Source organism: Hemiscyllium ocellatum, chromosome 24 (assembly GCF_020745735.1).
Source record: "Hemiscyllium ocellatum isolate sHemOce1 chromosome 24, sHemOce1.pat.X.cur, whole genome shotgun sequence".
Lineage (NCBI taxonomy): Eukaryota > Metazoa > Chordata > Chondrichthyes > Orectolobiformes > Hemiscylliidae > Hemiscyllium > Hemiscyllium ocellatum.
This window is the reverse complement of record NC_083424.1, coordinates 23,091,184-23,108,433: the sequence shown is the minus strand read 5'-3', so window position 1 is coordinate 23,108,433 and position 17,250 is coordinate 23,091,184.

Sequence of the window (17,250 nt, the reverse complement as noted above, 5' to 3'; positions counted from 1 at the left end):
ATTTTTTTGCAGATACTTTGAATAGACACAGGCTGGAGGGAAAATTCAACAAAGTGGATGAAAAATGTCAGATCGGCTGCTCAATGTACATCTTATATAAAATGGGATGTCCCCATCCCCTTGTGCATGGTTTTTACATTACTGCCCATTGTGATGTTGAATTTGCTTCCAGAGTGTTGAAGGGTCATTGCAACACTCCTTTTTCTTCAGCAGTGGTTACAATGCAGCTATCAGGTTCTTATATCATAGGAACGACATTATTGGGTAAGACTAGACACTATCTTGTGATTCCTTGATGATTCTATGTTATAGGCCAGTGATCCTGTTATTAGTTTGAGCATCCTATCATTTGAAGAGGCCAAAGGCAGAAGTGGACTTCCTGAATCATCAGAGGAAATTTGTCTTATCGCTTAATCACTAACAGCATTTTCAACTCACAAAAGGTTATTATCAATAATGTCTCTAATTGCCTGCAGAAGCCGACAGGAAGATCCGGGATACCGTGTGTAGAATTATTAACAAAATCTTCATGAAAACATTAATCTGAGGCTTTGGATGTTGGGCTAATGTACGTATATCGTTGAGGAATCAATAGAAAGTTTTCTGGTCTACCCAAATAATATAAATTAACCTGCAATGTAAGAGCCTTCTCCATGTCTATCTAGACCTTTTCCACTCTAATTATTCACTTCTTGGGTTATATGACACAAGTCCCAGTGGGATGAAGAAAGCTGCGCTTCCTCAGAAATACTTTGAAGTTTACTGCTGTTTAAATCTGGCTGGTTTTCACCCCGTGTGAAGAAGAAACCCTTAATATCTTCCATGAATTACATATCAGTGCAAAGACTCCTACTAAATTACTAATGGCTTCCTATGGTCATGAAACCCTAAAGAAATTCTAGGAATTCAACACAAATCTGACAACAACAGAAAATAAAACAATGTGTTATCAAGTTGGCTTAGGATTCCTCATTATAACTGAATTCTAATTAATACTAACTGCTTGAAATGATAGACCAGTCATTTCCATTTTCAGTTGTGGGACCTGCGATGTATTTCTGGTGCCTTCTGTTTTTATTTCAGAATCCATTTTTTTCATTACAATTGTTCTTTTGTCCACAGTAAACATTGCACACTACTTACTGAAAAATAAGCAGAACATAAAGAGAATTAAACTGAGTTTGCCAGTCTCTGCATAAGGGAGAAGGAAGGGTGATAACGAATTGTGTTACAAGTACAAGGGACTTGTGCAAAAATATTAATATCAGACAATTTGCTCTTTTACAAGAGAATCACATGAATAGTTAATGCAGCTCAGCTGTGCTGCTGTGTCTGGTTCATTATTGTCTCAGCCTCCAATAGCCTCCAGTAGTGCAAGCTTTCAAAGGCAAATGCTAAGCATTGTTCGGTATTGGGGATAGGCCCACAATTGAAATTGCAAGTTCTTTCATTTCTGGTTATCATTTGTTATTTCAGACATGTCAAAGAAAAATATTTAGTGGTTTCTCAAGCTTGTCAAGCCAGAAAGAATTCAGCAGTTCTGTGTGTTACATAACTCGTCTGAAACACACATACACTGCATAATTCAACACTACTTCAAAGGGCGTGGACTCAGGAAGCCAGCAGAGGAATAGGCATCCAATGAACTCTGGACACTGTAGAATCTCAGATATTTTCACTACCAAGTGTATAAATATTATATTACAGGAATAAATAGAGCAAATTTAAAAATGACAAACATAACAAGACTATGGCTTACACAACATTTAATCCAACATCAAGAACAAATAATTCCAACAACAAACTGCATTTGTGTAGTGCCTTTTCTAGTATAACACACACAAAGGCATTTCTAGTTACAGTCCGACAAATGTTAGCATTCACCTACTGCTTATTATTTGAATCTACACTGATTATATATGCACATAGCTACTTGCATATTAACCATTCAATGAGCAAATAAAATATTTCAGTGCCCTCAGATTATCCAAAAGGGACACCACCGTCGTTCCTTCCCACTTCCTGAAGCATTTCCTACAGACGCAGAAATTTCACCATTTGGTCAGGAATTATATGCAACCTGTTTCAATGATAAGTTTCTCAAATAATGAGTATTTTTTGGAATACATGTCAGTTAGCCAGTCGTGTCTTTCTACCATTTGATGACAATATGGTTGCGTGAATTGAGCTGGAATGAACAGATTGCGTTATGAGGAAAGGCCAGACAGGTTAGCGCTGTATCCTTTAAAGTTTAAAAGCATCAGAGGTGATCTAATTGAAACACAGAAGATCTTAAAGGACTTGACCAGGTGGATGTGGGAGAATCTTTAGGAGGTCATCGTTTATAAAGTAAGAGGTTGCCTATTTAAAACAGAGATGAGGGAATATTTATTTTTCTCTCCAAGGGTTGTTAGTCTTTGGGATTCCCTTCCTCAAAGGGTAGTGGATGCAGAAGCTTTAAATAATTTTAAGGCAGAGATAGATAGATTCTCGATTACCAAAAGCATGAATGATTAATGGGGACATGCAGGAATATAGTGTTGAGGTTAAAATCAGATCAGCAATGAAGGTAGTGGAATGCACTGCCCTGAAGTATGGCGAAGGAGATCCAATTAAGGCATTCAAATGGCATCGGATGATTACTTGGAGATAAACAATTTGCAAGAATGTGAAGTTAAAGCAGGAGTTTGGCAGTAGGCAATGATGCTCACTTGAAGAGTCAGTACAGGTATAATAAGTCAAATGACCTTATTTGCCTTGTTAAAAAGTTTCTTCTTCTCACATCACATTTGCTTCTGTTGCAAAACACTTTAAATCTATACCTTTTCGCTCTTGTTCCTTTTACATGTTGTCATAGCTTCTCCCCATCCACTCTATCCAGCTTACTCATTATTATGAAAAGCTCTATCAATTCCCCTCTATCAGACCAGGAATCAGACCTGAATGAGAGCATCCAACTCATGCTCTGCAGACTCATCCTCCCCATCTACCTTCTGGGACCACAACAACTGGTAAAGGTGGGAGATGGAATACTAGGTATTCAAACCCTGACCTCCAGTGAGGTGGAGCCCCCCAGGTTGGCCAGAGAGCAGGGTGGATTGTCCATATCTGATGCAGAGATCAGAGTGATGGATGGGGAGAATGTGCAAACTCCACACAGACAGTCGCCTGAGACGGGAATTGAACCTAGGTCTCTGGCGCTGTGAGGCAGCAGTACTAACCACTGTGCCATCTATGCTTAGAATTGGACAATAGGTTTAGACAGTGGATTTGGATTGGCTCAGGTTTGGAGGGCCGAAGGGCCTTTTCCTGGGCTGTAAATTGTCTTTGCTCTTTGTTCTTTGTAATGTTCGGTGTGAAGAAGCCCACAGTTCCATTTGCATGAAAGCAAGTGTGCTGAGGACCTGGACGGAAATAGCTGCTAATTGTTTCATTTTCCCTCACAGGCATTCTGGGGGGGACGTGGATAAACCATTTCTCAAGCTCTTCAGATCACTGCCGGAAGAGAGAGTGCTGAGGCTTCAGAGGATGCAGTGTCACTTCCATCCCCCATAGCATTCAGCAGCATCAATACAGTCAGCTCAGAGGGTATGTGCTTGCAAAACAGCCCAGGGTCCCAATATGTTGAGCCCTTCACTGAAATAAAGGAGCAGCTGGTGGACATTGTGTGTGACAACTGAGGACCCTGACAGTGAGGAGCCTGTTGGAGGACCATTAAACAGAAGAGCAGAATTAGGCCATTTGGCCCATCAAGTCTGTTCCACCATTCAATCATGTTTGATATGTTTCTCAAACACATTCTCCTGCCTTCTCCCCATACCCCTTGATCTCCTTACTAATCAAGAACCAATATATTTCTCTGTCTTAAATACACTCAATGACTTGGCCTGCACAGCTTTCTGTGGCCATACATCACTTTGGCCTGATAGTAAGCCTCTGGTATTGGTCATAACCAATCTGCTGGAATCACAAGCATGAGTGGGGTAGAATCTGACAGAGCTGCATGTACAATGGAAGGCTTCATCCAGACAGTGTTGTTTCATTGCTCAAGGCAGTGGGTGCATGGGCTCCGCCTTGGAGATGTTGGCAACCTTCATAGACAGCAGTGCTCTGACTAGATGCCAAGTGTGAATACAAACCTGCAGACTATCGCTGTGGCCATGACCTCACAGTAGGAGTGGCCAAGCAAAAGATGAAAGGTTAACCTAGACCACCCTCCAGGTGCATCTCCTTTCTGTTTTTGAGTGAGGCAGGCTGGTGACCATTTGGATGCCATAGCACTGTTTAATAGCTGGATTCCTTTCTTGTACTTCAAGGGGATGCTCACTGCTCCATATACACTGGATGCCAAAGAGCTGTCCAAGATTTAGGCTCATGGCATTGGGCATTTTTGTTCCTGAGACTGTTTAGAGAGATGAAGAGGGCAAGTCAGGAGGTGTGTTGTTGCTATCCACCAAGTATTCTCCTCTTGTTAGTGTCAGTATTATCATCACTCATGCTCTAATTCAGCAGCACAGAATTAATCAGCTAGTGTTCAGGTCAAAAATATCTATGCGTCTGAATTTCTCATTTAGCCTCCTCAGTGGTTCTACCTAGTACATCACTGATTACCTTAAAATACATGTCTGGTGTATTTTATTCTACAGAGCTCGTGTAACACTCGGAGCTCTTATCACTGAAGAGTAGTTATCATATTATGTTTTCACAATGGATGACCATTTAAACATCCTATCAATGATGCAATAGGAGGCTTATTTCCATGCTGACACAGCGAATTACAAATGGATCGAACCTATACAAGAGAATAGAGTTCCAAAAAATTCTTGACTTTGAGGCACCCTTAACTTCCATAACAGGTAATGATGTCTGTGCAATAGATTCATCATATCATTATATGTATGAATACCACTGACTTGAAACTAATCTGTGAAACGTTATATTAGATTTTTAATTATATCTTGAGCTCATAAAAACTCAGAGCCTTTTTTATGGATAAAAAGAATTCTGTATTTCACTTGCTGATATTTAGTATTCAACTCTACTCACTGATTTTTTAAAAAATCCTTTTTTGCTAATAACTAACAGATACACATTCGTCTTTATTCGGATTGACATTTCTTGCATTGCCAACTACTGTCCCCTTTGGATGAATCCAATTCTATTACATAATCCTTCAATATATTGACACCTTCAATGTGCACATCGATCATCTGGATGGCTTTGTGATCAAGGTCCCAGGCTGCTATAACAGTAAATGCAAGTCATGAAACAGGTCCTTTGCAGAAAGTATGAAATGCACTTAACATGGAATTTGCTTCAAACACAGAGAATGACGGTGAACTTTAGCAAATCCTACAACATCTGTGGAGAGAGAAACAAACTCAACATTTTGAATCCACGACAGTTCTGAAGAAGTCATACCAGACTCAAAATATTAACTTTCTTTGTCTTTCCACAGATGTTGCCAGACCTGCCGGGTTTCTCCAGCATTCTCAGTACTTGTGTCAGATTTCCAACATCCGCAGTTTTTTGTCTTTAATGGAATTTTCTTCATTCAGTTTCAGTTGCCAGGAACATGAGGACACGTCAAATTGGTAAAATATTATGTCATGGCAAAGTATAATTTCTTTAAAAGTTTGGACTGTTTCCTTCCAGTATTCCTATTTAATAATCCTCTGTCCTATCAAGTCCTTAATAAAAATGCCTGCCACAAGGGGTACCTTACTGCAAGCCTGAGGAATGATTAGATTACTTGCAGTGTGGAAACAGGCCCCGCGACCCAACAAGTCCACACCCACTGTCTGAAGAGCAACTACCCAGACCCATTCCCCTACATTTACCCCTTCACCTAACACTACGGGCAATTTGGCATGGCCAATCCACCAAATCTGCACATCTTTGGACTGTGGGAGGAAACCAGAGAACCTGGAAGAAACCCACGCAGACACCGGGAGAATGTGAAAACTCCACATAGACAGTTGCCTGAGGCAGGAATTGAACCCGATCTCTGGCGCTGTGAGTACTAACCACTGTGCCACCGTGCCACCCACAAACCCAGGCCAATTAGGGGCAAAATACATATGCAATAGTCATAAAGCAGAAGGCATGGTTAAGATATTAATTAAGTACTTTGAATCAGTGTTTCCCAAGAGAGGGAACTTTGCCAAAGCTATGGTAAACAATAGATAATCCAATTCTGGCCTCTTGTGTATCTTCAGTTTTAATGACTCCATTATTGGTGACTGTGCCTTCAGTTGTCTGGTCTCAAAGCTCTGAAATACCTGATCCTATACCTCTCTACCTCACCTACCCATCTTAAAACACTCCATTAACTTTGCAACTTTGACTTAGCTTTTGGTCTCCAGACCTAATATCTCCATTTTGTTTCAATGTTATACTTTTGTTTTATAATACTCTTGTGAAGCACCTTGTGACATTCAATTTTGTTGAAGTATCCACGTGACTTTAAGTTGTTGTTGTTGCCAGGAGGTCTGGGTTGGTGGATGAGGTAGAAATTGATAAACAAGTAGGTAATTGAAAGACTGGTGGTTTTTAGAATTCTGATTAATCAGAGTGCTGGCCACAATCTTCCAATCCACCTTGGTTACAGGGGTGGTGCCAAAGTGCTACAGAACTGCAAATGTTACACCCATGTTCAAAAGCATGGAGGAGATCAAAACCTGCCAGTTTTAGGACAATCAGTTTAGTGTTAATGCTGGAGCATGTTTAGGGACAGTGGCTGGGAAAAGATTAGTGAACAAATTACTCAGGTTAAGACATTTTCCCATTATGCTGACTACTTTTTGTAGCACATCTGCTGGTAGGGTTTATTTTTCAGAATTTGAATCTGTTTCTTTCTGTGAGTCATTAAAGCTCAACTTAGTAAACATTTCAGTAATTATCTTTTCAGGTAGCTTATCGAGCCAATTAGCTACAAGATCTTGAGAACTAGGAACAGGAGTAGGCCACCTGGCCCTCCAAGCCTACACTGCCATTCAAAAAGATCATGGCTGATCTTTTCATAGCCTCCTATCCACTTACTCACCCTTAATTCCTTTATTGTTTAAATAATTACCTATCTTAGCTTTAAAAAACATTCAATGAGGAATCCTCAACTACTTCACTGGGCAGAGAATTCCACAGATCCACAACTATTTGGGTGAAGGCTTTTCTCCTCAATTCAGTCCTAAGTGTGCTCCCCCTAATTTTGAGGCTTTACCCTTTTCTTCTAGTTTCACCCGCTAGTGGAAACAACCTCCTTGCCTCTATCTTATCTATTCCGTTCATAATTTTTTTGTTTCCATAAGATCCCCTCTTATTCTTCTAAATTCCAATGAATATAACCCCAGTCTAGGTAAAAACAATGACTGCAGATGCTGGAAACCAGATTCTGGATCAGTGGTGCTGGAAGAGCACAGCAGTTCAGGCAGCATCCAACGAGCAGTGAAATCGATGTTTCGGGCAAAAGCCCTTCATCAGGAAAGTGACCCATAACCCCAGTCTACTCAGTTTCTGTTCATGAGCCAATTCTCTCAATTCTGGAATCAACCTCGTGAACGTCCTCTCTACCCCCTCCAGTGCCTGTACATCTTTTCTCAAGTAAGGAAATGAAAACTACATGCAATGCTCCAAGTGAGGCCTCACCAGCACCCTGTACAGCTGCAAAACAATCTCCCTGTTTTTCACCTCAATCCCCCGAGCATTGAAGGACAAAATTCCATTTGCCTTCTTAATTGTCTGTTGCATTTGCAAACCAATCTTCTGTGATTCATGCACAAGGACACCCAGGTCCCTCTGCACAGCAGCATGCTGCAATTTTTTACCATCCAAATAATAGTTCTTCTTACTGTTCTTCCTACCAAAATGGATGACTTCTCATTAATCAACATTGTACTGCATCTGCCAGAACTTTGTCCACTCAGCTAAACTAATCATAACTCTCTGCAAATTTTCACAGTCCTCTGCACACGTTTGCTCTACCATTCACATTAGCGTCATCCACAAATTTTGACACACTGCATGTGGTCCTCAATACAAATCATCTATGTAAACTGTAAACAATTGTGGTGCCAACACTGGTCTCTGAGGCACACCACTAGTCATTGATCACCAACCAGAAAAGCACTCATTTATTCCCACTCCTTGTTTCCTGTTAGTTAACCAATCCTCTGTCCATGCTAATACATTAACTGTAATGCCGTGGATATTTATTTTATGCAACATCTTACTGAATGCCATTGATAAATCCAGATATCCCACATCTACTGGGTCCCTATTGCAGATCACATGAGTTCTTGGAAATGCTATTTCAATCCACTGTTAAAAGTAATGAGCTTCTGACATTTAATTAAAATCACGCTCATAAAACAGAAAACCAAAAACCCATTCACTTCTGCTTTCGAACCCATGGTCCCAAATAATAGCCTCATCACACGGGCACCATAGTGTACGAACAAAATGAGGAATTCTGCAGGGGTACAAAAGAAATTTGCTACAATGGTCCCAGGGATGAGGAATAACAGATATGTTGATAGATTAGAGAAGCTGGGATTGATTTCCCTTGAGCAGTGGAGACTCTGGGGAGATTTGATAGAGGGGTTTGAGATTTATTGATTGCTTTGTTACTTTCAATCCCACCAACACGAAAGCAACTTGTCTGCAGTGTGTACCACACTCAAGGTATTTTGCAGCATCACCTTCAGCAGCATCTTCTAAGTGCTTACGCAGTTTTCGGGCCTCAATTGTTTCCAATGTATATTAATGACTTGAATAAAAGGACTAAATGTATACTTGATAAATTCACTGATGACACAAAGAGAGCTAGGAAAGTAAGCTCTGAAGAGGACAAAAGGATCTGAAAAGGGCTATGGATAGGTTAATTGAGTAGGAAAATGTTGGCAGATGGAATATAGTGTGCAAAAATGTGACACTGTCCCCTTTGGCAGGAAGAATGGAAAAGCTATGTAATATTTAAATGGAGAGAAATTGTAAATTCTGAGGTATGGAGGGATTTGGTTGTGCTGGTACATGTTTCACAAAGAATTCATATGCAGTTACAGTAAATGATTGGGAAGGCAAATAGAATGTTATCCATTATTGCAAGATGAGTTGAATATAAAAGGAGGGATGCTTTTGTTGAAGTTTATTCAGACCATTGACAAGGTTACCTCTGCAGTATTGTATAATGTAGGGCAATGAGTTACTGTCAAAAGCATTTCTATGAGGGTCCATTTAACTGTTACCTAGAATGGGGTTTTTAATGAAGAGAGTTTGGACAGGATGGGACTACACCCACTGGAGATGAGAAGAATAAGAGGAGGTCATATTAAAGATCCCGAGGGGAGAATGCTGAATGAGTGTTTCCCCTTATGGGAGAGGCCAGAAGTAGGGGACACAGATTATAAGTATGAGATCTGCCTTTTAAAACAGAGATGAAGAGAATTTTATTTTCACCGGTCTTTGCTAGTGGAATCTTCCAGGTCTGCCTCGAAGTTTTGGAAGGGCTGGGGCAGGGTGGGGGAGTTAATTAGGCAGGAGTCAAAGATTCTGTTTCCTCTCATAGGTTAAAGTTTTTGTATTATCCTCCCAGAACCTTTCAGTCTGGTCAGCTAATCTGAACGAGGAGCCTTTTAAAAGATTCAGGTCAATGTTGGTTATGTAGAAAGGAACTGAAGGAAAGTGATCTTAAAGGGTGTGGTTTTTGGGGGTACTGGAAGGATTCTGGGAAATGGATGAAGAAAACTAGGAGGCAGAGGGGAGAATCACAGTAGAAGAGACAAAGGGCTCCAGAAAGACTGGGAGCTGCATTTTTAAGATGGTACACAATATAGAGGGAGAAAGAGTAGATGAACTGAATAAGGAGAAGTGTAAATCTAAGGATAGGCATGGAGATCTGAAATGGAAAACCTATCATGGACAATGGGGAATACATCTCACCAAGTCCAGATGACTGCAGGGCAGGCTTTCGCCAGGTACTTGAGCAGCCTGATAAAGGCCCAGAGGATAGCTTAATTATGCCGTGATCACAAATGGAAAACAAAACATCTTATTCCTGATATTTCTTCGCAGCATGGTGGCAATGGGCGGTATATTGGCATAGTGATTAGCACTGCTGCCTCACAGGACCAGAGACCTGGGTTCAATTCCCACGTTGGGCAACTGTCTGTGTGGAGTTTGCACATTCTTCCCGTGTCTGTGTGGGTTTGCTCCGGTTTCCTCCCACAGTCCAAAGATGTGCAGGTCAGGTGAATTGGCCATGCTAAATTGCCAGTAGTGTCTGGTGTAGGGGAATGGGTCTGGGTGGGTTGCTCTTCGGAGGGCCGGTGTGGACTTGTTGGGCTGAAGGGCTTGTTTCCACACTAATAAGTAATCTAATTAGTATTTCCATCCCAAATGTTTTGACCAGCTGTAGCAGCATTACTGAAGGTAAGAAGAAGGAGAATGGATGCCCAGAGCCAACCAGAACTAGGCTCAGAAGGATGTGGCTACGGCTGAGCAAGCAAACCCTGAAGAGGGGAAACAGGATCTTCAACATAGAACATAGATCATAGAAAAATACAGCGCAGTACAGGCCCTTCGACCCTCGATGTTGTGCCGACCGAAGCCTACCTAACCTACACTAGCTCAATAACCTCCATATGCTTATCCAATGCCCACTAAAATGACCATAAAGAGGGAGAGTCCACCACTGCTACTGGCAGGGCATTCCATGAACTCACAACCCGCTGAGTAAAGAATCTACCCCTAACATCTGTCCTATGCCTACCACCCCTTAATTTAAAGCTGTGTCCCCTAGTAACAGCTGACTCCATTAGCGGAAAAAGGTTCTCACTGTCAACCCTATCTAAACCCCTAATCATCTTGTAACATGTGGAGCAGAGTATCAAGAAAGGGTCAACTGAAAAGAGTTGCATCTACCTGCAGATGAATGAAAGGCAGTGCTGGAGATGTTTTAGCTTGACTAGGGAAACTGTCACCTTTATCTGCCACCTCCTGTATCCAGATCTGCAGACATACCTAGGGAGGCAGCACTACACCTATGACACCAGAGATCACAGTGGCATTGACCTTCCTGATTCTTGGCTTCTTCTAAACCTCATCTGGGGACACGTGGCATCTCTCTATTGGCAAACAGGAACCATGACAGCCAAGATGCCTGAGGTTTTGAATTTTTGGCCATTTCTGGATTCCCTCAACCTCAAGAGTCTATCAACTGCACATGAATGACACTCAGAGCTCTATGGCATCATCCAATCAGATTCCTCAACAGAAAGGGGTCTCACTTCTTCAATGTCCAGTTAATTTGTGACAGCTGGGTTCAGGAAGCAGCCACGTCATTTTCATTCAGCACGAATCCCAAGTTCCTCGAATGGTCACTCCCCCCCCCCCCCCATTATCTCTGGGGCTGCTCCTTGAGTGATGAAGAGGAACTCCAAAGGCATGACGAATGTCTTCATGCAAAACTCTCAATCCGATGCCAAACAATACCTCACAGCTGACCAATGCATCCACAAGGACAACACACTGAACTGACAATCGCTCTTCTGAAGATGTGGTTCCATTGTCTGGACTACTCAGGAGCAGCCCTCCTACACTCACAGGATAGGATCTCCAGAACAGTGAAGGTTCACTAACTCAACAACAGAGTGAGAAATTACAATAGGCGAGTTCAGCCTATCTCCTCAGTCAAGGGAGTAGGAGAAGCCTGATGGAGATGCTAAGGGAGCCAGGGTGTACTCAAATGAGGCCTGATAGTGATCACATTTGAGGATGAATGACTTTGCATTAATATATGTTGACAGTCAGAAGGCTGTGCCAATTTTGGCAAAGGCATGTCTGTCCCAAGGGACTGCTTGTCTCATATCTGTAAAATATTAAGGTTTTTTTGTTAATAATTGAAAGTCAATTTGTTTCTTTTGCATCAATGACCACCTGTTTAGTTACCTGGTCAGAACATCAATATAGAGGTATTTTCTGTCAGAGAAAGCTGTGTACAATACTAATAAGAAGATTAAGGTATGGTGGATGTTAGCTGTTGAAGAGTTCTGAATGAAATGTGGTCAGTGCCATTAAGTACTACAGTTGATAAAAAAAACAATAAACCATCATACAATGTGTACATCTGAGATACCCATGAACTCTAAGAGCATCTTTTATGATTAAATCCTTGACCCATGTAAGCTTTTAGTGAAAAGCTATAGATGTCCAGTTCTCTTCATTGTGATATTGGGTCAGTGAGCTGATGTTGGATCAGCTACTGAGTATTATAGTTCATTTTATGTTTTAAATGTTAGGTGTAGTATCATAGTGGTATGAGTAATGTCACATTAATAGCTGTAACCAAATGACATACATTGACTGCATTTGAGGTATCTAATGAAGATGCCTGACATCCAATCTTATGTAGGGGTTAGAGTGGTGCTGGAAATGCACAGCAGGTCAGGCAACATCCGAGAAGTTGGAAAATTGACGTTTTGGGCAAGAGCCCTTCATCCTACCCAAAACATCGATTTTTCTGCTCTTCGGTTGCTGCCTGACCTTCTGTGCATTTCCAGCACCACTCTAATCTTGACTCTAAACTCCAACATCTGCAGTCCTCACTTTTGCCTATCCAATCTTATATACGCTGGTCCTCTGCAGCTGAAAACTTACAATGCTAACTCACACTCCTAGGGTGTGAAGCATTTGTTGATAGCGGTACGCACAATGGCAGTTCACTGCAGATTATTTATTCTACTGTGGCACTGAAATCAGGATATTTTAAACTGCACACGAGTGCTAATCTCCATCCAGGTTGTCAATTAAGATGGACTCCTGTTGCCATTCCTAAAGAAAGGAACTACTCCCCTGGTCAGTATTCAGGAGAATCTCTGGATAAGTGTTACTGAAGCATAGCTTTAAAACTATAGAGCAAAGTATTTTGCCTGCTCTCTGACATCTCCAAGAGGGGTTATGGGCGATGAACAGAGGTTGAGTGCTGCTAACACGTGTGCATGCATATGCAATGAGCTGAGAAGAATGGAACTTTGCAAGGAAACTCAACTGGTCCTTGAGAAAGAGGAGTTTTAGGTCTGCCTCTACATTTAGTCACAACAATCAAGATTCCACTAAAGTACGGCCTTCCCTAGAGACTGGTGAAGACAAAATGGATTCTTGACTAACAAGGGAGCCCAAGTTTATCAGAATGGGTGGGAATATGGAACCGAGGCCACAATCAAATCAGGTCAGGCTCAAAAGTGTGATGGCTTCCTCCTGCTCCTAACTTGGGTGTTTGCATGTTCATCTCTCAACCTGCTGCTTTCCCGAGAAAAGAGCTTCAGGCTGAGGTTTTCTGTTAAATATAATTTATCTGATACTGTAAAATTTGTAATTTGAACATTTATTTTCCTGTTCCTTGTGACACATGCCATTAGAAGAAACTGTACCGAGTGTTTAAGGGAATCCAGTTTGGGTAATTTGTATTTACAAGTTCATTTTCTTGATACGTCCATGCCATAACCATTTGACTTTGGAAAGGAACAATGTGCAAGGTTATATGGAGAGGACAGGAGAATAATAATAACTGCAATGCTCACCAGGAAAGACAGTGAGTCAAACCATATTCGTGTGCACTCTGACAATGTGCAATTCTGTCAGTGAGTGCAGGGGTACTGGTAAATGGAACTGTTTACATCGATAAAGGTTTTGATGGTAGATTAGTTGAAGCAAGCCAGGGATGAAGTTGGGGCAATGTTATGGAAGCAGGAATAGTCGTCCTTGGTAATTGAACAAATTGAAAACCATTCACAATATTTCTTGTTCAAATGTGCACTTGTATTATAATCATCCACATGAAACATATTGACGTTCCCACCACTACAGAATCTATCCATATATCTTCACGTTTTTTTTGTCTGCTTTGTTACTGATCTTGTAGCTCAGTTTTATCATCATTTTATAATGTTGCACTATCTGTGGGAAACAGGAAGTAAAACTATTCTAATATCTTGATGTCCTGGATGGCTACAGAATCAGAATGTGATGAGTACAGATGTGTCGGTTAGGTGAGCCTAAGGCAAGAATAAAGGAGTGACAGAATGTGGAGAAGTTCAATCATCTATGTTTGTAATGGTGTGGAATATATCAATCTAATCACTTGTGCTTATAGTAATAACATGATGGGAAGAGATTGTGAGAGCATATAACCAGGGTAACAGATGATTGGAAGGGATTGAGAAGAGTGAAATGTATGTTTGTTGGCTGCATGATATCAAGTGTACATATCTTTGATGAATTATGATCTGATGCTAGTTTGGATGAAATGTAGTGATCAGCAATAGCTTTAGTGTAAGTAAAGTGAGGGAGATTTTGAATATTATCATCATCTGGAATTGTGAAATGAACCATACTAGAGCTTACATGTTGGATTGCATAGAATGTAGTAGAAATAAAGACCAGACACTGCATCCTTACAAGTGCCAACTATGTGTACTCTGACGTTTAATGTAACGTAACAAATTAGAACAGAGCAGTGCAATACTTTCTTCCAGTTATGAAAAATAGAGTCACCCAGAATGGGGTCTGTAGAACTCTCATTGTCACTGGCCCCAGACTGAAGTTTTAAATTTGTAATCACATTGAGTGTGACGTTGCCATTCACTTTTCAATCCAGTTGCTTCATATATTCTGTAATCTTTTCTCCAGTAGTTCAATTGAGTCATTGGTACTCATTCCAATCCTTCTACTGTACTGGCTTGGTAGTTTTCAACAAATGTTACAGTCATCATGCTAACTTTGCCCCTAGGTTGGGAGAGATGAGTCATTCAGGTATCCCATTCCTAATTGCTTTCCAGCACCATTTGTAAGTATGAGGAGGGAATAGGAAACAACAATGGCAGTATGGCACCAAAATGGAAAACTCACAACTAAAGGTCGCAAATGACTAATTGCAGAGTGCTCTGCAACCATAGCCACCACAGAGTCATTGAAAAACAGGAGGAAGGAAACAAAACTAGAAGGAAAAAAGTAAATTTCAAATTCAATTATCTCATTAAAAGTTTCACACTTGGAATATTGTTCAATATCTTCTGGAAATAACAGGTGATTACTGGATTGCCTTCACAAGCTAGATCCAAAAGCTGCCAAAGGCTCTTTAAGGGGTATACATGGCTTGGTGGCCTGACCATATTATAGATTGGCAGTTGGCAGATGGTAAGAAGATCTCTGAGAGAAAAGTCTAATGCGGATAAAGATTTTGGTTACGAAACTCCTCTATCAGATCCTGGCAGCTTATGACGGGAGTCAGAAAGCAGGACAGCTGGTAGGGTGCTGTCTGATCTGCAGTGCTGTGAATCACAGCTTATCAGCTGCCTCTGTCAGCTCATTAGTGTCTCGATAAAGCCGTGGACCAGCTCCCTCAGGAGTTCTATCCTGTGAATTGGTGAACAAATCTTCCTGCTTGTTTAATTTATTCTGAACAGCTGCAAGCATAAATATCTCGTCTTTATGACCTGATTACAAGATTGTGGCTTCCCTGTAAACTGGTTTTCTCTGTTTCCCAAAAAACATGCACAGACATACACACGGAGATGCGCACATGCACAGAGACACGGACAGACCCATACACTTAAAGTGCAATCACAAATAGGCTTGCCTGTGCTGAAATCTTCCAGCTGCCCAGTAGCACAGAGGGATTGTTAAATCATGTATTATTCCTTTATGCAGTAGGGTAATTTATTTTTGGTATACACAATATTCTACAGTGTCTGTTTCTTTTACAGAATAACTAGAACGATTTCTTGAACCATCAGGCGGGTATTCTCTGTACGGACCAACGTTCAAAATATTCGATTCCCCAGGGTTTAGTTGTATTGAGTTCATGACAAAGCACTCTATGTGTCACTGATCTATTTTGTTTGGGATGTTTTATTACCGATTAAAGTTAGAACTTGCTGATATTGCTATCTAGTGCCATATCCAACCATACCCATGCCCACACCATCACGACTCACCTTCCCAATGCCATTCGCTACTCACTACACAGAAGTATTCCTTTGGGATGGGATGTATAATCATAACAGCAGGGGTTTCCTGTCGAACTGTCATCCATAACTACTGAGCCACAGTTACTTTTACCCTTCCTTGTACTTGGATAGGGAGCATTTCACCATATGCATACAAAACCTCAGTCCCTCAGAAAGAGCTGTTGTAAGGAGGTATATGATCATGGGGGGTATGGTGCCTTCTCACATTGCTGAATGACAGAATTAAATTGTGCTCCACACAATTTTGGGGGGCTTTTGCAACGATGCTATTGGAGGTTCAGATAGTTTTATGTCCCTAATCCAAATCTGTTGAACTGAAATGCATGACCCCATTGCTGCATCCTTTAATTGTTGGCCGCAGTGGTCCAACGACATTACAAGCCATGCTTTCTTAGAAGCTTCCTATGTTTCTCCCCTTGACTAAGTGATTTATTGTCACCTTAACACAATCTCTTCTTAACTGTTGATCAATTTATTATTGCTGTGTGGTGCTGTATTTATTTTTCTTGCTGCACCCCTCGCCATCTCCACTGGTTCCACTGGAGGGATGAGACAATAACATATAAGATGATGTGACAGTAGCATCATTAGTAATGTGGGAGAGACTGAGAAGAGAGACAAAATAATTTGTACTAGGGGAAAGACATACCATGTATACTCGAGCAAAAGTTGATCTCATGTAAAAGTGAACCCCTTATTTTTGTTAAAAAAATCTTGTATATTCCATATATTTTGTGTAAAAATCCACCGTACTATATCACATTATAAACCGCTTACAAAGGAAACTGCATGTTCCCATTAACCCACTTAAATGAAATCGCATTCATTAATTCATACTGGTAACTCTACTCATCGCTCGTTGTTTACTATATTGCATCTCTATTTATTCATTCATTCATAACTCTCCTTAGCCCACTTGGTTTACTACAGCTCATTTTGATTCATTCATTCATTCAGACCGGTAATAAGTCTGTTGGTACTTAGCACACTTTGTTCACTATACATCCAAAAGTTAATACTGTTAAAAAGTTAATCATTTTAATTGTGGCATTACATCTGAATAAAAGTGAGATAAATTAGCTACATATATCTTTAACTCTTTCACAAATTTGTTAATGTTGCTGAGGTTCATAACATGCGAGAGTAAATGGGAAGGAAATAGAACAATTTGGTGGGAAAGTTCAAGATGCTTAGACACTCAGAATTTAATAAATGTTTCGTTTTAAGT